Raw genomic sequence first — 23,663 nt, forward strand, 5'->3', positions numbered from 1 at the left:
TAGGTCGACAAGCATTGGGTCGACACTACTAGGTCGACATGCAGCAAGGTCGACTTGGGTTAAGGTTGACATGGGTCAAGGTCGACATGGGCTAGGTTGACATGGGGTTTTTCGCTTGTTTTTGACCCGAATGTCGACACAGTCGACATGGACACATTTTGAAGCTCACAATGCTTCGGGCACACTATTTTATTCTCCCACCATGCCCTTGTGGATGGTAGGGCATGAAATACCACCAGTCGGCACATGTCGGCTCAAAAAAACAGTGAAAAACCCCATGTCGACCTTTTGACTGTCAACCGAGCCCATGTTGACCTAATGCTTGTGTCGACCTAATGGCATGTTGACCTAGACCCATGTCGAGCTAGACCCATGTCGACATTGACCCATGTCGACCTTAACCCATGTCAAACTTGCTGCATGTCGACCTAGTGGTGTCAACCCAATGCTTGTCGACCTAGATGTTGTAGACCTAATGACCGTATCCCCTTTCTGGTACTTTAACAAACAGATCAATGCTGCATGTCATTGTGGAGTAGCTGTATGAAGCAGTGATAAGGGAGGAGAAGTGAGCCAGATGAGAAGTGGCCCAAACCAATCAGGACTAAGTTAACATCTATAATTTGCATAATTATACAGAGCAGCCGATTGGTTGCCATGGGCCGCTTCTCCTCTGGTCACTTCTAATCCCGCATCACTGCTTCATACATCTACCACTGTATCACTTAAACCACCATGGAGAATGATGCTTAGAAGGGGGCTGTCGCTGGACCTCGCTGGCACGGTAAGTAATGCTAAATACCACTGGCATATTCGTTAATAACACTGCAACACTAAATTATATATGCTGCTGGTATAAAAATAAAAAATAGTTTGTTAAATGGGGCCAATACTTTAAGCAGGTCCAATGGTGTGCAATGATTTAAGCATATGTATTGTAAATAAACTCAGATGCAGGTTATTTTTTAATAAATAATGCAAAACAGATGCACAACTGTTGGATATTTATTCAGCTAAGCATTTTTTTATTGAGAACTATGGGATACGGTCACTAGGTCTACAAGCATTGGGTCAACAAGCATTAGGTCGACACCATTAGGTTGACATGCATTAAGGGCAACATGCTTGTGTCGATCTAATGACCCTGTGGCCTACAGTCATGTTGACCTTTCTGCATGTCAACCTTTCTGCACATCGACCTTAATACATGTCGACCATCATGCTGTCTACCCAATGATCTATACCCATTACAACACCGATTTGAATGGATCAGCTGTCGTTCGATAGGGTGTGTGATGTAGATGTATGGAATTATGATAAGCGATTAGGTTGTTAAGGAATAACAAGTGAATTTTTTCCCTAAGCATTTTTTTTTTTTGTTTGGCCTAAATTCAGTATCCTGTAAACGTATGGGACACACTCAACTTTCAGCATACAGTAAACTTTAAATAAACGCATTCAGAACACACAATGAAAAATGTTTGCTCGCTATCGAACAACACGGTTCACTAGAAAATATTAAACAAACATTTTTCACAAGTCAAATAGGTTGATAGGTAGACAAAGTTTGAACAGCAGAGAGGATTAGCTGGGAGATTAGCTGGGAGATGAGTCGAATGCACCAGCACAGGAAACATTTCATCTTTAGGGTAAATCACCAACACTAGCAGATCAAAGACTTTCAAAGACACAGTGGGGGAAATACGGCTAAAAAAAATTGTATTTGTATTCCTATCTACTATTGTATTTACTATCCTGAAAATACACAAATTCGTATTTGTATTCATGGCACTTTCATATTTGTATTTATGGTGGTTGGCGCATGGCGATAGAATCACCAGGAGCCGCTGTTATGAGATCAGCTCCATCTGTACCAGCAAATTTGTGTTGAAGTTCGATTTACTGTAGTTCACTGTTCATACTAAAGGGTAGTGGACCATATACTCTAAATGTAATGAGAGGTGCTACTCTGCTGAGACTTTTAGTTCCACACATCGAGAAAGAATGCATGTACTCTATTCAAACAATACAAATTAGAATTGTAATAAATGTTACAATAATTATTAGATTTATATAGAAGGTTTTTTTTTTTGCATAATCTTTGCCAAATTTCTGAATTTGCCTACCACATCTAGGTAACCTCAACTTTGGGTAATAGAATGTAAGGGACGTACCGGATGAGGTTACCTGGACAAGTGACATATGCTAGATCCACTTTATAAACATAATTTCCTATTTTGTTTATTACATTTGGAAACCAACCCCATGAAAAATAGATACTGTACCTTCATAAAAACATGGTATCTGTCCTTCAGTAAACATCTGCCCTAAAAAATAAACCCCTGAAATATAATTTTTTGTCAATACTATCAGTATACAGACTGGTTTTTGTAACCTGAGAAATATTAAATAATAGAGTCAGCTCCAAATTTAAGAGGTGTTTTACTGTGGATCTTTTAAAATGTGTCAGTGACTAATGAGTGCACCTGTCAGGTTACCAAGAAAACATGAACTATGTGGGATCCTGAGGACTGAGTTTGAGAAGCACTGACATAGAGTAATATGATTATGCAACATGGCCCTGATTCAGATTCCAGCTGTTAGGGCATGTACCCTTTAAAATATAGTGTAGTGGGTCTACTTGTCTGTGTGGCGCTGTCATCACCCACACAGCACTTGTCCCACTCTCTACACTTCTCATAATGGGCCCTTTCAAAATTTTCAGCCCCAGGCCTATGAGGTTCTTGATCCAGTTCTGATGTTGTGGAGAACCCTCAGCAACAAGGCTGGAAGGGGAAAGATGTAAGGGAGGGAGAGGTCATTCCACGAAAAAGACACCGTGTCCATGTGGCAAGCTCCCTGATTCCAGATTCTGGACACAAAGGGAGTGACTTGTTTGTTTGACAGTGTCCACCTGTGGTTGACCGAAGGTCTTTACAATGGTGTGAAATATCTCTGGTCTGAGAGCCGCCCCAATCCAGCGGGAGCCTGTTCCCGGGACATACAGTATGTTACGAACAGGAGAATAAACTGTTCTATTGCTCATATCCATATCTCTAGCGCTTCCTGAGTATATGAGAACGAGTGCCTCCCATCTTGTTGATGTATGATAGTGTGGTTCTGTTGTCTAGACAAATCTAGACTGAGATCTCTTTGAAAACTGAGGGATATAGTTCCTGCCACTGCCATCCAGTAAGAGATGCATCTCATGTGGTGACTACATCTAGTCGGGAGCAGAAGAGACCTTGGAGGAGGAAGCTGTAGTGTTACCAATTGTGAATCTCCCTGCAAACTCTAAAGATTTTTTCTGTCCATGCTAAACCCTGCAAGAGGAGAGAAGTTAAGAGATTCTGTGATTGTCTGCATACAAGGGGGGCATGGAGAAATCCTGGATCTAGGGCTCTTCCCTATTACTCTGACTAAGTCTCTCAGTGAGAATTGGTGTGTGAGCACTTGAGCAACGTGTTCTAGGATGGCGTTCCATTTGTCTGAGGGACCTGCTATAGATAAGAAAGGGGAATCAATCGGGAATCCTTGGAAGACAATTGACTGACGATTGAACTACCACAGATTTTTCAAGGTTGATGGTGAAGCCTAGATTCCAGAGAAGCAACAGAATGAGATCCCTCTTGACTAAAAGGTAATCCTGCTCTAAATGTACTACTAGGAGATCATCTAGATCAGGGGTGTCCAAACTTTTTGCGACGAGGGCCAGATTTGGTGAGGTGAAAATGTGTGGGGGCCGACCATACAGCCTGACATTCTTTGAATCATTAATCACATCAGAATGGTCCCCCAGAGTGCCCCCATTCACTGTATGTCCCCCAGCCTTGCCCCTTCACTGTATATTCCCCTGCCTGCCCCCATTCGCTGTATGTCCTCCACTCTGCCCCCTTCACATTATATTCCCCTGCCTGACCATCCTTCTCTGTATGTCCCCCAGCCTGCCCCTCCTTCACTGTATGTCCCCCATTCACTGTATGTTCCCCACTTTGCACCCATTTACTGTCCCGTAGCTTGCCCCCCCTTCTCTGAATGCCAGGAATTGGACGCACACTCACCCAAAAGCCGAAAACACACCTCACTGTGGTGGCCGGCAACCCCTCACTGCTGCAGATATCAAGGTAAAGGCACGCTCACCGGGACCCCACCTTTAGTGTCCTGTGCTGTGCATCCTGCATCTAATGCTCCGCCCACTTCTGGCTGGAGGCAGCGGGCCACTTGAAATGATGGCACGGGCCGCAATTGGCCGCCGGGCCTGACTTTGGACATGCCTGATCTAGATAGATTATACAGTGAACCACTGATTGTCAGAAGTGTATAGTTACTACCTTCATGAGGTGTATGAACGTTAGGGGTGTTAGACAGCCAAGATACATTGGTAGTGAACATCTTTACACAGAACCTTAAGAGGCTATGGTTTGGATGTATTTGTATGGTGTGAAAATCCTCTTTCAGGTCTACCTTAAAACAGTGATCGTTCTGGATCAGTACAGTATAAAGGGGATGTCTGATAAGCCCTCCATAGAGATCTATCATGGTTTTATATTGTTATTATATATTGCTTTAGAGACTTTACTATTACAACTGCTCTATATGAACCATTCTGTTTCCATATGGGAAAGCCTTTCTTGGAACTGTTTGTAAACTCTACAGCAGTGGTCTCCAACCTTTTTTGGGGCGAGAGCTACTCGCGACAAAATAAACCGCCTGAAGAGCTACTAAAATAAAAATTAAATAAAAAAACAAAAAATGCCCTTTACACTTATGCCACACACTGTAATGCCCCTGACGCATTATGCCACACACGGCAATATCCAATATGCCGCATACATACCTCCCAACATTGGAGGCAGAGGAGAAGGGACATCGGCAAGCGCCCGAAATTAAGGGGGGTGACCTACTACCGTGGTACTCCTGTGAGGCCACATACCCCATTTTTTCCGCTATGGGGGCATGGCCAGCACTCTGAGAGCTGCTGGCCATGCCCCCAGCCTCTATGAATAGACGGTGTGCGCATATGCACACCGTCTATTCACCGCAGGACACTGCCGGCCCCAGGTGGGAAGCAGGACAGCCCCCAAAAATGCATTATGCCACACACCGCAATGCCCCTTATACAAGATTCTGCACACAATGTCCCACATTATGGCTTCCAATAAAAAAAAAAAGTAAATTACCTGCTTGCTGTCAGGGGTTAATTTTTGTTGCCAGGGGTTAATTGACAAGGGGGTCACTGCTTGCCCCCTCCACTATGCCCGTCTTCACATGAGCATAGTGGGCAGTTGCACCATAATAAATTTCTCCATAATAAACTTTTCGCTGCTGGCTGCTGCAGCATCGGAGCTCAGCTCCATCATCCCCCTGCTGGCTTAAGGAGTGCACCGGTTCTTCCCCCACACCCTGCTAGAAGTCATATTGGTACTCTTTACCTAGAAGGGCGCCCACGATTTTGATCGTGGGCATCGTAAGGTAAAAAAATCGCATAGGTCGCATCGCATGTGACCAAAAAATTGCATGCGATGCGACCAACGCGATTACCGCGATTTCCCATAGGGAACAATGTTAAATGTCCCAATTGACCCGATTTTCCATAGGGAACAATGTTAAATGGCCCACAGAGGCCAAATAGGCACCCTGAAGTGTGAAATGGCCCCCCCAATTGTTAACGCCACCCCACGATCAACGTCAACCCAAAGCGCAGCGAGCCCGCGAGGGGCGGCGGTACGCGTCCTACGACCTTTTCATACCCCCACTATCCACGTCGGCGTGGAGTTGAGAATAGAAAGTGTGGCGAGCGCAGCGTGCCACCGAGCCCGAAGCGTGGCGAGCGCAGCGAGCCCCGCGAGGGGACGCGGACACCTTCACAGGTATACGCGTCCCTTCGCGGGCTTCACGCTCGCCACGCTTCGGGCTCGGTGGCTCACTGCGCTCGCCACACTTTCTATTCTCAACTCCACACCGACGTGGATAGTGGGGGTATGAAAAAGTCGGAGGACGCGTACCGCCGCCCCTCGCGGGCTCGCTGCGCTCGCCACGCTTCGGGTTGACGTTGATCGTGGGGTGGCGTTAACAATTGGGGGGGCCATTTCACACTTCAGGGTGCCTATTTGGCCTCTGTGGGCCTTTTAACATTGTTCCCTATGGAAAATCGGGTCAATTGGGACATTTAACATTGTTCCCTATGGGAAATCGCGGTAATCGCGTCGGTCGCATCGCATGCGATTTTTTGGTTCATGCGATGCCCGCGATGGGCACCCTTCTAGGTAAAGAGTACTGTCATATTTGACTTTGCATCTGACATGGAACACAGCGCTGCAGCGTGCTCCCTGTCAGACGCTAGAGGTCAAAAATTACTTCTAGCGCCTGTCTCCTCTGGTCCCCGTAACAAGGACTACGGCGGGGGAAGGTGACGGCGGCTGTAGCGGGGTAAGGCGGCGGCGGCTATAGCGACGCAAGGTGGTGGCTATAGCGGCGCAAGCCAGCGGCAACAGCGGGCAGGCGAACCGGGCAGGCAGCAGTGGTCGAGCCACCCGTTTCGCTCAGGCGAGCTACCGGTAGCTCGCGAGTGACGGGTTGGCGACCACTGCTCTACAGTATCTTGCACTGCTGAAGAGCCAGGGACAGTACATCATCCAGGAGGAGACTGGCATTCTTTGAACAGAAGTGTATATGGCAAACAAAACTGAAAAGGGTAATGAAGAGGCCTTTATCTATTATTTAGCAACTAGCTGTCTGGTAATCTGTCTCCAGGAAGTTAATGCTTAGGAAACACAGGGAGGAGGAAGCACAGGCATGTGATTTACTGTGTCCTCTGTATTTATTGGGATGGTGAGCACTAGTGTGCCCTGTACTCTCACAATTTGTGTCCAGAGAATCCTCCTGTTGGTATTCTGGGGGTGCCATGTTCGTGCTGATCTGCTGTTCTGCAGCAGAATGGCCTCATCTATGATGGCAGGGGCAAAAAAGTCTGCATCTACCAAGTTGGAGACATCTACCGGTCTGGGAGCTACATCATACTTGCCGACTTCTTAGCTGGGCTTTGTGGGAGAGAGGGGGCGTGGGAGCACTCAATTGTAATTTGGATAGCTCCTCCCATGGCCAGACACTAGTTTCCAAGAATCTATAATCTGCAAACTCTCTTTGTTCTAGGGAATAGGATTGGCACCTAGCAACTGCTCCCACCCTTCCCATCCTTTACTTTGCAAGGTTAGCTGCTTGTACTCTCTACTGTCCAGTCATGTGCCTATTCTATTCTCCAGTTATAGGCACTCCAAAGGCTCGGAAGAAGCAGCAAGTACAGTCACTTAAAGAGCAGAAGCAAACGTAGGGCCTGATTGGGGTTGGCTCGCTAAGCAGCGGTATTTTGCTGCTTTGCAAGTCTTCAAACGATGCACACCGGCCATGCGAATTTCCGCAACCCGTGACCCAGCTAAAATACACGCTATGCTGCAAATGGATGTTTTGCATATACATTCACGGGTAGCTTGCGGGGTTGAAATCACTTGATGGTCGTCGACCATCAAATGGTTTCTACAGTGCTTGCAAATCTAAGTCAGTCTCTGCCGACTTGCGGCTTCCTACTCCGAGAACTGGGAGGGCGGCTTCCTGAGCGCACCCAACATTTTTGTGGGTACACCCCCTGACCACCACATGACACCCTGTGCAAGCGCCACAAAGACTATGCAAGTCTCGGAGGGTGCCCGCATAGAAGCCCTGCACAAGTGCACATTGTCCCTCATTCTGGTTGACTTGGTAGCCTGCACAGGTTACCAAATCCCAGAGTGCATGCCCCACCACATACCCTCCCCCTCCCCCCCCCGTATCCCCCCACAACCATGTGAGGGGATGTGTTAGGAAAACACATCCCCTTGCATGTCCCGCAGCTAGGTGCATGTCCCGCAGCTAGGTGCATGTCCCGCAGCTAGGTGTCCAGGGCTCACAAATATAGTGGAGACTAACATACAGGTATTTGCAGGCTTCTGGCTGAAGACAGGGTTGATGTCATTTGCACACTCCCGGCACCCCGCGCCACACCACAATTTACATGGGAAGAACCAGCGTTTGCATGAGAATGCCCATGAAATGCTGCATGTGCCCATCTCGGAGCTCCACACAGCGCGTATCCGCCCCCATCTTACCCTCCCTGTGCAAACGCCACGGCGACAGTGCAGGTCACCAAGGGAGCTCGCACAGAAGTCCTGCACATGCGCATAGGACAATATGCACATGCGCAGAACTTCAGCTTCGCTAATAAGAATGAGGCCCATTGCGCGTACTCCCCTGAATGTGCCATGTTATCAGTTACAGTATAGGGTAAAGGTAGTTTACTACAGGAGTTCATACTTAGTCCACTCCCCAATATTTGTCAAGACGTATTGTTTATTCATCTGTTATGTTCTCAGATCTGTTTGAAATGAATTACAAATGTTGCAGTAAACAATTTTTCCCTTGCATACTTTGGTCTGGAGTCCTTTTATCGGTATGCTTGAAGAAATGTATAGCATTTCTCACATTCTAACAATCTCCTGTTCTACTGCATATTGCCATCTGTAAGCTTCCATAAGATCTGATTCAGGGGGCGGGGCTTAGCCAGTTATACAGCACGCATTCATGTGACCAGCGTGCGTGCATGCATCCCACTGTGCACACACATCCATGATGCACCCGCACCTTCGGCAGTTCCCTGGCTGTGTTAAGTTATATGAAAATCCTTATCACTATATCTTCACAGCAACAATCGTGAGGTTGGCACCTAACCCATCAGCTGTTGCTAGGTGGCAATCATATTCCATAGAACAAAGGCCTTATTCAGACCATGTTTGCAGCCTACCGAAGAGGTAAACGACATCCGCCGGCCCGCTAAATGCCGCCTAATCGAATCCCCTCTCTAACGTGCAAGGGGATGTGTACAGTAACAAAACATGCATTCCTCTGCTCCTGTCCCCTGCAAACCCCCTTCCCGCCCCTCCTGGAGTAAACATCCTGGCGAGTGTGAAAGTCTCCGAAGCGGTTTGTTTCCAGAGTTTGTGCATGCGCAAACCCAGATCATCGGGACAGGGACGAAATCAGCCCCTTACAAACGGGTCTGAATCGGCCCCAGGGTTCGCAGATAATAGATTCCTGCAAACTAGTGTTTTGCATATACAATTGTTTTATGTACATTGTGACCTTCATACAATCTTTATCCCTTGTGTACATAACAGAACTGGTAATTTGCTTGTGATGCTGTAGTTGCCAGCATTGGCAGTTTGAGTCTGATAGTACAGCACAGATTTTATTTTATGCACCCTGTGTAACTAATATTGAGTTCCGGCATTATTGAGTTCCAGCATTTGGCAGTTTGAGTCTGATAGTACAGCACAGATTTTATGTTAAGCACCCCGTGTAACTAATATTGAGTTCCGGCATTATTGAGTTCCAGCATTTGGCAGTTTGAGTCTGATAGTACAGCACAGATTTTATGTTAAGCACCCTGTGTAATTAATATTGAGTTCCTCCTTGCAAAATATATTCTGAATATCCTTTAATCATTTCAATTAGGACTTGTCGGATATATTATTTAATCGGTGGAAGGTGCTGTACTGTATGTTTAACTTTTACACACACATACACACACACACACACACACACACACAACATTGTGCACGCGTGTATGTGTGCTTGTGTGTCACCAGACCAGCAAAGTCAAGCAAAGTCATGGCTAAAAACAAATATTTTGACAGAAATATAAGCTGGGATATCCTTGCTGAGGTTACTGAGCTTAATGACATCTGGTTCATATTCAGCAAATAGTCTGTGAAAGAAATATATAAGAGCACAATTTCCTCTTTTACTTTGTTCATTTCCGACAAACTTACTGAGCAATTTGTTCGCTTTGTACTCTCCTAAATATTCCATGTTGACTTAAGATATGGGCAAGCAGTGAGATAAACCTTCTTTTTCCACGTTCACTGCCTTAAGTACAACCTTACAGTGGCTGTCACACGCTGCACCTCCTTCTTGTATAGCTATACGCCTTGGGCACACACTTACATCAATGATATTAGCTACAGTATCAGGGTTGCATACTTCTATAAATACATTGGTATTTGTTGGCTTTTTTTATCATGCTATTTGTTCGGATTTTTAGCTATGCTGTTTCTCTTCTATTCACATATACTGTATGGAAACAATTTATACCTAACCACTTAACAAACTATACGGGGTTAGTTCCAATGGAATTATGATCGCTTCCATATTTACAGTAGATCTGATCTGATGAATGCTGGTGCTTTTAAAACAACTATATTCCATAACTAGAGTACATAAAGCTTTCTGAAGAAATCTGAAATAGGCACTGCCTAATATAGACAAAGTAACAATAAGGATCTTTTTTTTTTTCAGTTTTGGAATTTTGACAGATGAGATAAGGGGCGGGATTCACTAAGCTTCAAAAAAGTAATAAAATGGAGTGATAAACAACCAACCAATCAGCTTTTGCCTGGCATTTTTCAAATCCAATCTGTGACAAGAAGGTAGGAGCTGATTGGTTGGTTGTTTATCACTCCCTATTTTATCACTTTTTGAAACTTAGTGCATCTGGCCCAAGAACACTCATTTCTCTGTTACATCTGAAGGATAGCGATAATGTTAGGATGAGAATTTAAACTTCAGACAAGTCAATATTAATTATGTAGTCAATCCAATGGATATACAGTATACGGATCTGCTGCTATTTTACTAGATTAAGTGGGATATTCAATTGCTGGTGTTTTTTGTCTAGCCGAAAGCATTTGGATTCACCCTATTCACATATATACATTCTCTGCTAATCTTAATTCTGAAAACAGGGTGAAAAGGAATCTGATAGAAAATACCCGTGCTGGGAGTTATTCATATTATAGAAGTATTACCTGTAGGAACCAGCCTGTGAATCCATATTTATTTGATGCTTAGTGCTTTGTTGAGGGGCCATACATCTGATAGCATTAGGTAGGTGCATACGAGAATAAGATTTGTGTGTGAGAAAATAATGTGGTTTGTTGGGGCATAAAGGGCCCGCCGGGGTACGTAGCTATGGAGGCCCACATTTGAGGTGTGGCCAGTCTCCAGGGGGTGTGGCCATATGTTCAGCTAACCATTAAAGAGTTCCACCACCTCTCCAGGACCATTTTAAGCACTGGTAGAGGGTAGTAGTAGTAGTAGTACGTTTATTTATAAGGCGCCGCAAAGTGTCCGCAGCGCCGTACATAGCAAACAAAAAACAAATGACAAGGTAACGTACAGGGTGTGTTGAAAAATACAGTATAAATAGGGGTATAGCTGGTAGAAATAAAATCAGCATCAGTTCAGAAGTAGGTGTCAAAATTGTCGAGGAGACTAAAGATGAAGTAGAGGAAGGGAAGAACAGGACAGGAGGACAGGTGAGGTAAAGAGGTAGGGTGAGTACGTGAGGCCGGAGGACCCTACTCATAAGAGTTAACATACTAAAAATAGGTGGGTGGACGAACGAAAAACAACAGGATAAGTAGGAACGGAGGGGAACGGAGGGGAACGGAGGCAGGATAGGAGGATCAAAAGAGGTTAGGGTAACAGACTATCAGCAAAAAGACACAAACCCAGCTGCAGGAAGAGAAACAATGACTGCTGCAACTCTTTCCATCTCAGAATCAGGGCCTATGAGGTTGAATCCCTGGTACACTTTACCTAGCACGGCGCCCACGATCGTGGGCATCGCAGGTAAAAAAATCAAGGGCATCGCGGGCATTGAATGCACTAAAAATCGGGTGCGACGCGACCGACGCGATGCCCGCGATTTCCCATAGGGAACAATGTTAAATGTCTCAATTGACCCGATTTTCCTGTTCAATGCCTCAATTGACCCGATTTTTCCATAGGAAACAATGTTAAATGGCCCACAGAGGCCAAATAGCCTCCCATAAGTGTGAAATGGCCCCCACAATTGTTAACGCCACCCCACGATCAACGTCAACCCGAAGCGTGGCGAGCGCAGCGAGCCCGCGAGGGGCGGCGGTACGCGTCCTACGACCTTTTCATACCCCCACTATCCACGTCGGCGTGGAGTTGAGAATAGTGTGGCGAGCGCAGCGAGGCGAGCACAGCGAGCACAGCGAGCCCCGCGAGGGGACGCGGATACCTTCACAGGTAAACGCGTCCCCTCGCGGGGCACGCTGCGCTCGCCACGCTTTTGGGCTCGGTGGCTCGCTGCGCTCGCCACACTATTCTATTCTCAACTCCACGCCAACGTGGATAGTGGGGCTATGAAAAGGTCATAGGACGCGTACCGCGTACCGCCACCCCTCGTGGGCTCGCTGCGCTCGCCACGCTTCGGGTTCACGTTGATCGTGGGGTGGCGTTAACAATTGTGGGGGCCATTTCACACTTCAGGGTGCCTATTTGGCCTCTGTGGGCCATTTAACATAGTTTCCTATGGAAAAATAGGGTCAATTGAGGCATTGAACAGGAAAATTGGGTCAATTGAGACATTTAACATTGTTCCCTATGGGAAATCGCAGGCATCGCGTCGGTCGCGTCGCACCCGATTTTTTAGTGCATTCAATGCCCGCGATGGCCGCGATGGGCGCCGTGCTAAGTAAAGAGTACCGAATCCCTTCCTCTCAATAGATGAAACCATCTTAGCAGACCCCACCTCCATGAGGGCTACTTCCAGAAATTTCCCATGCTGATTATACATCCCAATCTGCTCCTGCACAGACCTCAATTTATAAGCCAAAAGGCAGGGAAGGACTTGGCAAACCACAAGTCCCAGCATGCAGGGCATTCTGGGCCCCTTTGGACTTGTAGTCCACCTGTAAAAATAATGTTTATAAAAACACAGACACAGAGAAAAGTAAAAGTTTATCATGCAATTGTTAATTTTACACTTCTATACTTAAGGTGGCCATACACAGTGTGATAGCAGCGTGCAATGCGATGTGATGCTCTCTCCCGCGGCATCGCATCGCACAGTACAAAAAGTATGTTCTGCACATACTTTTTGTACTGCTTTCGGATTGCATCTCACAACGTGTATGGGCACCTTTACAAATCCAGGCTCCAGCTGTGACTCTCCTCCCTGCAGCAGCTCACCCCGCACTGACTGCGGGGTGAGCCGGCTTCCTCCATTGTAATGACAGCGGAGAATCGCAATGTCACTGTGCTATAGAAGCACTCAGCTCTGATTGGCTGTAGGCATCTCCATAGAGACGCCTACAGCCAATCAGGGCTGAGTGCTTCTATAGCACTCTGACAGTGCGATTCTCCGCAATATCCCATCTTCAACTCCCACATTAGTAATATAGTAATAGTTTACTGTATTTCCTAAAAGGTCAATTTTCATACATTTTTATCTACCTAAATTGAAGTTGTGCTTCAAGGGCTAAAACTCATGTTTACATTTGCAAATTCATCTTGAGATCGATGAACATTGACGAAAATTGACCTTTAGTAAATAAACCATCTTAAGAGCACCCCGACATTTGGATTCTCCAGGCAATACATGACAGTTGGTCAATATAGCTATATCTGTAGATAATAGGAAACAAAAATATTTGACACAAAGAATTAAACTATAAAAGCACAAAAAAGTGGAATTGTAACTTAGTATATTATGGAATGCCGACTCAACAAAAAGATAGAGGATTTTATTTAATAAGATGGGAGTTCTTTTTCAGATGGGATGTTGCTATCGACAACCAATTAGAGTCTATCTTTTATCATCTAGAGCAGTGGTTCCCACCCTGGGGTACTAGTACCCCTGGGGGTACTCTGCAGACCAGTTGGGGGTACTTGAAAATAATATTGGTAATGGCGGAAGATGAAAAAGTCTTTTGACGGCAGAAGAAGAAGACCCACTGCTATGGAGAAGAACCATGTTGTGTCACTTATGGTTCTGTCTTCAGCGTCATCAGTGTCTCATTGTGCTTTTGCCTGACCAGCAATCCAATGGGAGCTACCCATGCTGCCCTCAGACATCAGCGATCATCTGCCCTGCACTGACATGGGTGGAAGAAGCAGCGGTATTAATCCTACAGGTGTAAGTGGGAACCCTGGAGACAGTACACAGCCAGCGGCCAGACACGGAAGGGCACAATTCCTGTCCGCTACTCCTTAATATAAGGACATGCATTAGGATACGCATACCGCTCACTTACACTCCACTTGTAAGTACTGTCTATATTTTAAATTGAGAGGAGGGGGTACTCATCAATGAAAAGCCTAATCAAGGGGTACTGGAGAGAAAAAAGGTTGGGAACCACTGTTCTAGAGGGTGCTAAATGAATAAGAAGTAGAATTTGATTGGTTGCCCATAGCAACACCCCATCTGAATAGAACTACCATCTTAGTAAATACACCCCAGAGTGTCTGATTGATATTAATGTTCTGGCTTTGTGGCCATTGTCATACTATAGGTAAATAGGACCTTATACTGTTCAACTCTGATCAGTGAGGAAGAAGGTTGAAATCTATTTCTAGCAAACCAATTTGAAGTATTTCTGGAGCACTTTACATTCATGCTGGCATTTAATGCAAAGTCCTTATTTACTAAATGTAAAGTAGCAGTAAATTATATTACAGGAAGCTAATACGGCATTGATTTTATAGCATCATGCTTTCACTAACGGGAAATGGATATGTTGATAGTACAATACCTGATGTTAATTATTCTGTATTTGCTTTTGTGAGTCTATAGATTTATGTTAATACAATAACTCACTCTGGAAGACAGCCTGAATAGATGGCAGCCTGAGGGGCTTACAGGGGCTAAACGAGCAACTGCCCCTGGTTTGGTCTTTCTATTCTTTTTACAAATGTGTGTCAGCTCTGGGGTTTTCTGTGTTCCCGGCTGTGACCGTGGTGAAACAGTGGAGGGCGCAGAGTAGCAGAACGCTGGAGGCTTTATATAGGACATGCACGGAATAAGCCAGAGAGTTGGCGGAGACCAGGAACAGGGGCGCGGAGTCTAACTTGTCAGCGGTGTTCGCCAGGGAGTCCCGACAAGGGACTTTGGACTTAGCTGCGTCTGACAAGCAGGTCGCGGCCCCCTGCCCTGGTCCTCTGGACGCAGGCTGGGACTGGATACTGGACTCTGGAAGCAGGCCTTGAAGGAGACCAGAGAACTGGTGAGTGGACTGGGAACTGCTGACTTGGGATGTCGACGGAGGTGTTGACGTGAGAGAGGTGACACAGGTATACCGGCTGGTGATACTGGATAGGACGTGGATGGAAACACTATGAATGCGCAGTAGCCAAGCGTCAACCCAGGTGTTGACGGAGCTTGTCGGCAGGAGCAGGACTAGATGGAAACAGTCTCTGCCAGGGGCAACTGGCCCGATGGCCGACAGGGTGTTCAGCGGGACACCCGCTACTCGACTGCAGAGATGGAATCGCAGGAGTCTTCTGGAGATGGACAAGACAATGGGGTTTATTCTAGTTCATTCTTTCTGACAAAATCCTTCTTAGATGGACAAAACCATGTGCACTGCAGGGGGCAGATGTAACATGTGCAGAGAGAATTAGATTTGGGTGAGTTATTTTGTTTCTGTGCAGGGTAAATACTGACTGCATGATTTTACACTGCAATATAGATCTCACTTTGAAGAAAAACCCCACCCAAATCTAATTCTCTCTGCACAAGTTACATCTGCCCCACCCGCAGTGCACATGGTTTTGTCCATCTAAGAAGGATTTTGTCAGAAAGAATGAACTAGAATAACCCCCAATGTAAGTATAATAGCACTGAATTGAGGACACAGGTAAACCTGGATATCCAGGGGCCTTGGGAACTCTCTCTGACACACAGGAGCAACTCTGGAGCAGGTAAAGCAATTGTTCCAGACGAGGCTCCAGACCAAGGACCTGAACTATATCCCCCTTGCTTATTCCTGATTGGCTGCCAGCCGCAGCACCAATCAACACTGGGAAAGTCTGAACACACCTTGATTGCAGAACAGGTGTGCGGGTCAGGAGTCACCAGGTCAGTGGGATTGGACAGAGTAGTCAGCTGAGCACAAGTGTCATGGCGGCGTCCACGCCGCCCGGAGCCAGCATGTTGGCGACATGGGACAACGCCGACCAGAGCTCTTAACCGCAGCGCGGACCAACGGGAGGGTAAGGGATGTGGTCTTAACCTGGCCTGCTTGCCGCGGTTTGTGACAATGTGGGTCTCTGTACATTAACCTGTCCACCTTTTGCTTGAGACGACCTTTTGTCATTGTGAATCTAAACATGCTGACCTTTTTCATGTGTCAACCAATATTGGTCAACCTACTGACAATTGACGTAACAACTGTCAACCCATCGACCAGATACAGGGCCAAATGCACTAAGCTTCAAAAGTGATAAAATGGAGAGTGATAAACAATCACCCAATCAGCTCCTGCCTGACATTTTTCAAACACAGTCTGTGACATGGCATGTAGGAGCTAATTGGCTGGCTGTTTATCACTCTCCATTTTATCACTTTTGAAGCTTAGTGCATCTGGCCCGCAGTCTTACTGATAAGCATTGGTAGGGCAGATTTTCGTATAAGCTAATCAACTATGATGAACTTGAAAGAAAGGCTGATAGATTTGCTGCTTTTTTCCCAACATTTTCATAGTACTGGGCCTGATTCAGACCTGTTTTGTAGGCTATGTATTTTTGCAGCCTAGCAAACAGGGAAATGCCGCCCGGCGACCATCCGAAAGCCGCCTGCCCCCGGGATGTTTATGTTTACACAGCATGCGGCTACACAGGCAAAAAAATCATTTGATGGTACAAGCTTGCAGATAAAACTCACTTTTACCTTGGCCGGATATGGTAGAATTCGGGGCAGGCGCTAATGTCATGTGTCCTTAAAATGCGCATAGTGATGTTATTAGTTATGCTGAATAAACTGATATGACACGTGCCTATATTCTGCGAGTAACTCCTGCTGTGTCTGCAAACAAAATCCTATCCTGCAGCCAGGGCTGCCATGAGGAATTTTGGGGCCGGAACTCATTTCCACTCCAGCCCCAGTAGCGCGCAGGGGGGGGGGGGGGGTTCTGAGTACCTAGAAACCCCCCCCCCCCCAGGAGTCTAATGGCCCTCACCTGAAAGCTGAGGGTCTCCTCTTTCCATGGATACAAGAAATGTAAAAATCGGCCCTTAAAGACCGGAAATATCAAAGCAGTGGTCCCCATCCAAGCCTGTTAATTGTTATTCCCAGTCAGATATTTCAGGTTCTGTCTGACTTGGAGTTTTTCTGAGGGTACATTCCAAAAGCTGGGACTCTCCCCCTTTGATGGACACTAGTAGCTTGTCTCTCCTGTTCCCAGAACCAGAAATATCAGCCTTCCAGCAGCTGGTTACTGCTCCAGCTCCACACACCTGGTATGTAGTTTTATATACTCGTTGGCAGATTGCTCTGCCTGCTGAACTTTGATCCCCTAGTCCCCAATATAATTTGGTAGGTGGGATTCTATCGTTTTTAATTCCATTACAATCTAAGAAATCTATTTCCGGGAACTGGAGATATCTGCAGTCAAGTAAGCTGTCCTCCCACCAGAATATTATGAATAATGAGCCCACTCCACTATACACCCCTCCTCTGCATATTAAACATCCTCTACCACCCTGGAAGTTATGTATCAGAGCCCCTTCAATCAGCCCAATGCCCCCTTCTCCCACCCCATCTCCCACCATCTGTGCAGTAAAGGGGTAATTAGTGGAAATTACTGATCCAGACCCTACATGCTGAGCGGTTGATATAAAACCCCCTACCACCCGCAGGACATCAAAGCTTACCCCACACCTACCGCTGGAGGATCAGTAGGGCCCCCAATACATTGCTATGCCCAGGGGTCTACACTGCTGTTGACGCCGCTATATGTATGTATGTATATGTATGTATATATATATATATATATTTTTTTTTTATTATTATTATTATTATTAATTATTATTATTATTATTATTATTATTATTTATAAACATTTGGTCTATCTATAATACTTTATATATATATATATATATATATATATACTTTGCTCCACCCTTCTGGAAACCCCCTTCTGAAAGTCCTGCGTTTGCCACTGAGCCCCCCCTCCTCACTTGACTTACCGTAACCCGGCTCCTGCTCCCACATCTCCTCTGCTGCTGAGCTGCAGCCCGGAGGTCTCAGAGCGCAGGCTTCTTCAACTCAGGATGCCGGTGGCCAAAGTAAATGCAACACTGGCTGGAGAGCCAATCAGAGCTTGCGTATCAGCAGCCGCTCTGATTGGCTGCTGGTAAACGAGCTCTGATTGGCTCAAAAGCTGGTGCAGCATTTTAATTGGCCGCTGGCATCCTTGGTTGAAATAGCCTGAGCTCTGGGACCTGCTTTGTTCACGGTGCTGAGCACAGCGGAGGCAGGGGGCGTGCGATGGGAAAATTTAGCTGCCCGGGCCCTTCCAGAGGCCAGGGCTCGGGACAGCTGTACCCATAGCACCCCCCCTATTGTCGACCCTGCCTGCAGCGTTTTACTTGAAAATACGGTAAGGTTCCATCAGTGTATCACATTTTAATGGAAAAAGTCACACGAAAAGACACTACCAATTTACACGTCGCTCACACATTGGGCCTGATTTAGGTTGCCTTAGTAAGCTGTGAAGCTCCAAGCTTACCGAGTCCCAGAGTGCCCAAACGCCCTCCTGAAACACAACCCCTTGCATGTCCTGCATCAGGTTATATCATTCGATGATTGGCGACCATCGAATGATATTTCCTGGGCTTGCAAATATATTTGCGGGCTCTGGCCCAAAGACAAGGGTGGCATCTGATGTTATGTGATGTCAGTCGCCCACCCCTGGCACGCTGCGTCATTGACCGATTTACTTGGAAACGCCAATTGTTTACATTGGGATGCCCATGTGCATAACCTATTATGCGCATGGGCAGGGCACAAACATCAGTACCCCGTGCAAACTCGGGGTGGGGGCGGGCGAAGAAACTAGAATGAGGGCCTTTATGTGTAATGCGACTTGTAGCGCACAGAGGATAGATGTACTGTATGTGGACACATCTCTACAGGGTGGTTGAGGGCAGGCTATGCACAGATATACTCATTAGCCCCAGAGGAGAGGGAAAATGGGAAGGTGTTGGTGATTGTGGAAGCATGGTCTTTCATTTTTATTGATGTACAAATTAAAATCACATTTACCTCAAAATAAATCCTCATTACATTGGATGAAATGCAATACTTGACGTTTGATGTTTCCTAAATACTTTGGAAGAACCTTTTTTTTCCCCACATCTAATTTGTTTTGCTGTTGGCAAGAAAAGTTTACAGTTGACAAGGGGTAGTTACTTGTTTGTAGACATGCTTACATACATATAGTATTCACTGACATCTAAATGATTTCCCAATCCAATACAGGCTTTCTTAGTTATGGTACATACTGTACTTGTTTCTTCCTTCAACTGCTATGTTGAGGGAAATCTGTACATTTGTACATTTTGCAACATGAAAATCATAGGACACTTCTTTGTGGCTAAGTGCCAGATGTATCAAGCTTCAAAAAGTTATAAAATGGAGAGTGATAAATAAGCAGCCAATCAGCTCATGCCTGTCATTTTTCAAAAGCAGCCTGTAAAATGACAGGTAGGAGCTGAATGGCTGCTTCTTTATCACTCCACATTTGATAACTTTTTGGTGCTTGATCCATCTAGCTCTATGTCTGCTTGGTGATTCGATAATAACAAAATAATCATCTACATATTCTCCAAGCAGCAAGAGAAGAGCACATCTATAAAACTTGTTACATCAATTATTATTACCTACTAGTCCGACGGACCGGCAAAAGTTAATGCTTATGCAATTCTTGTTCCACTTACCCTACCCAACCACAGCAGGGCAAAAGCCCCGGCTGCAAAGTTCGGGCTTTCATTTTGAGTAAATTTAGGCTTTCTCATATGGCTGAGGGCTGCTCAATGGTGATCTAATGCAGCCAAAAGCACATCAGTGATATAAATTGTTTTAAACTAGACCAATTGAGGATTAGGACATTAACTGCAGTGTTGTAATACAAATTCAACAAAACAGTTTTTGGTGTTTTTTGTTTCCTCGCATGCATTTATGTTGCTTTTGAGACAATTTCTATATGATACATAATGCATCCAGCTCTATGAGCAGGGCCCTCCCCCCTCTTGCGCTCTCACTCCACACCTCATTCTTGGGCTCTGGACTCACCTCCTTCATTGTTTTTTTTTCAGGCAACCTGGGCTAGACTTGCTATATGCCCATGCTAATGGGTAAAGGTATCAGCGTATGCTAAACCTTTCCATTGCACCCTTTGTATCAGTGGCTGCATTGAGAGCTGTAGTGCTATTTGTTAGTTGTCTATGTTTTGGAGAGCGCTTCGACTCCTTGGCTGATGATGCTTTATTCCCTTACCAATTGGCCACCACCAATACTACTATGAGTGACAAAGACCTTTCACATTACTACAATCACATCCAAGTCATCAGCTGGTGACCATTGTAATATTGAGAATGGCTGTGCTACCCTTGATCAATACACTCCACTGCTCGGTTAGCACCAACTAGGGAAGCTGGGATTCGGAATTTAAAAATGCTCAATCCCAGGATTACCGGTATCCCAGGATTGGCTTCCTAAAAATTAAAAATGCTTGCCCGCCTGCTCCATTCTCTCGCATCCTGCCTGGATCCAGGAGAAACAGCCCACCCACTCGGCTCATGGCAGCATTGCCCACCTGGCACTGGTAAGTGAATATGAAGGGCGGCCGGGAGCTGAGTGGGCGGGTGATACTGCCGGATGTCAGCTGCTCGCAATGTCAACAGACAAAAACAGAGGTCTAGGCCATGCCCCTTCTATCTGATGTTAGACCCAGCTCTCCTCTTTTCACGACAGCCACATCTCAGGAGCGTCTGGTCCCGATTCTGAGAAGCACAAGTTGGGAGGTATGCACAAGGTAAGCAGAATCTGGTTGCAGGGTATCCAGTAACCAGGAGCATGCACACAATATATATATATATATATATATATATATATATATATATATATATATATATATATATATATATATATAATGGAGTATACAGTACTTATCATTACTATAGAATTCCAAGTACAGAAAATACATGTACGTTATTATGAATAAAATGGTTTTCCACCTAAATGTTAGCATTCGCCCTCCTTTGTTCATACTGGAATTGTTGAAACACCTGTGCTACTTTGCACACCTGGCCTCACGGATCTAGCTACAAAACTGTGTGTGTGTTATGTATAGAATAGTGGCAAATACAAACACTAATGCATACTGAACCATACTAGGCAGGTCCTTTGGTCTCTAAAGGCAAAGATGTATGCACAACTCATTATATTTTTGTAACTGAACAGCAGGATTTTGAACCCTTTTGTGTCATTGGGGGTGACTACTGTACATTAAAGTACTGTAGTAGCAATGCAGTCTACAATAAAGTTTTAACTAAGGTATAGAAATGTGATGAGTGAGAAAAAAATACAGTATACTAAAATATAACTAAAGTTCAAAATCCCGATTAATTTGTGTTGATTTACAGTATATACAGTAGATCAAGTGTTTCAACAAAAAAATAAATAGTAAAATGACATTATGGGGTCAGTCCCAGTGGTGTAGCTAGGGCTCCGCAGCCCTAGCGGTGGCGGGGGGGGGGGGGGGGGGGAGCCAGTGCCATGGGGGCACAGGGTCATGGTGCAGTGACCTGTGGGAGTGGAGGGCTGTGGCTGGTTCTGGTCGCTGCTGCACCTGTCAGTGTAGAGCAGCGGCGGCGGAAGCAGAAGAGATGGCGGCAAAGCATATACACCTGCTGATGGCAGAATAACACTGTGACAGATCACGGAGACGCTTCTGCTGCTGCTGTATTAGCTAGTAGAGAGAGCGTCCGTCTGTGTTGAGAGCAGCAGGGGAAGTCCCTGCCTGTACCTTCCTCGGCTTCCGACCTGCTTGTGAGTGACTCTACCTGCAACATCTCTCTCTCTCTCAGCATCTGTCCCCCCTCTCCCTGTCCAGTATCTGTCCCCCCCCTCTCTCAGCATCTGTCCCCCATCTCCCTGCCAAGTATCTGCCCCCCTCTCCCTGCCCAGAATCTGTACCCCCTCTCCCTGCCCAGTATCTGCCCCCCTCCCCCAGCCCAGTATCTGTCCCCCCTCTCCCTGCCCAGTATATGTCCCCCCCCTCCCTGCGCAGCATTTGTCTCCCCTGTCCCTGCCCAGTATTTGTCACCCCTCTCCATGCCCATCATCTGCCCCCCCTTCCCTTCCCAGTATATCTCCCCCCTTTTCTCTGCCCAGTGTATCACTTCTCTCCCTGCCCAGCATCTGTCACCCTCTCCCTGCCCATCATATCTCCCCCCTTTCTCTGCCCATCATCTTTCCCCCCTTTCTCTGCCCATCATCCCCCCCCCTCTCTGCCCAGCATATCTACCCATCTCTGCCCAGCATATCTACCTATCTTTCTGCCAGCATATCTCCCCCTGTCTCTGCTCAGCATCTCCCCCTGTCTCTACAGTGCCTGCAACCCATGGCAGCGAGCATGTAACCCCCTGACTACAAGAATAGAAACCCACAGCAACAAGCATGTAGGTAAAATTATTTTGGAATCCAATTAGCAAGGAAATCTCCTATTAATTCATTTGCACCTCACTAAGAGCCAGATGTACCAAGCTTGAAAAGTGATAAAATGGAGAGTAATAAACAGCCAGCCAATCAGCTCCTACCTGCCATGTCCCCAGCAGTGTTTGAAAAATGAAAGTTAGGAGCTGATTCGTTGATGGTTTATAACTTTACACTTTATAACTTTTCATGGCTTAGTACATCTCGCCATGAGGGTGAAATGTACTAAACCACCAACCAATGAGCTCCTACATGTCCATTTTATCACTTTTCAAGCTTAGTACTTTTGTGAAAGATACCCCGATATGGCTGTGGACTTGCATCAAATGGACAGAGCTTTTTTTGCAAGCTCTGACCCTGATTATGATAATTGATATTTCCATGCGATGTAATCAATCATCGCATTGCAAATTCTGTCGATATTATCAAGCACAGCCACATCTGAGGATGGTTAATATTGAGAGATGGTGCTGGAATCCTGATACTGAGGTTACAATGTAGGGACACCATAAAGAACCCCTTGTTAGGCAATTGTACGTTTTCAAATACAGGTAGCTTAATGAGTCCAATATTTACATATTCTTATTTGTGGATAGTTAAAAAAAAGATTGTCTCAAATTGCCCCAAAATCAATTATTTCGTTGCATCCCAAATACTATTAGAGTATTTAATTTTTTTTTTTTAAATCTATATATTTTTGTTTCTATTTTTAGTCACCTCAAAGTACCCCAAAATCATGTTTTTCCTACATTTTTTTTTTTACAAAGTTAATGAAAAGTTTTTTTATGATGTTTAAATTATTTTAAGTAAATTCACAAATCAGCCATACAGTATAACATAATTTAAATACCTCTATGAATTTGCTAACATCCTTCTATATGATTCTGCAAACAATCTTGGGGGGTCCAGGAAAGTCACCCCAGTTTTTCATATACTTCTCTCACATCGCAAATACCTGACAATTCCCAAACCACCGCTGCGTGTACCGCCAATATGCATTTTTAATTTGATTGGAAAATTCTCCAAAGCACACGTGTGCCAACAT

This window comes from Crinia signifera, chromosome 4, assembly GCF_055691185.1.
Source record: "Crinia signifera chromosome 4, ASM5569118v1, whole genome shotgun sequence".
In the NCBI taxonomy this organism is placed as follows: domain Eukaryota; kingdom Metazoa; phylum Chordata; class Amphibia; order Anura; family Myobatrachidae; genus Crinia; species Crinia signifera.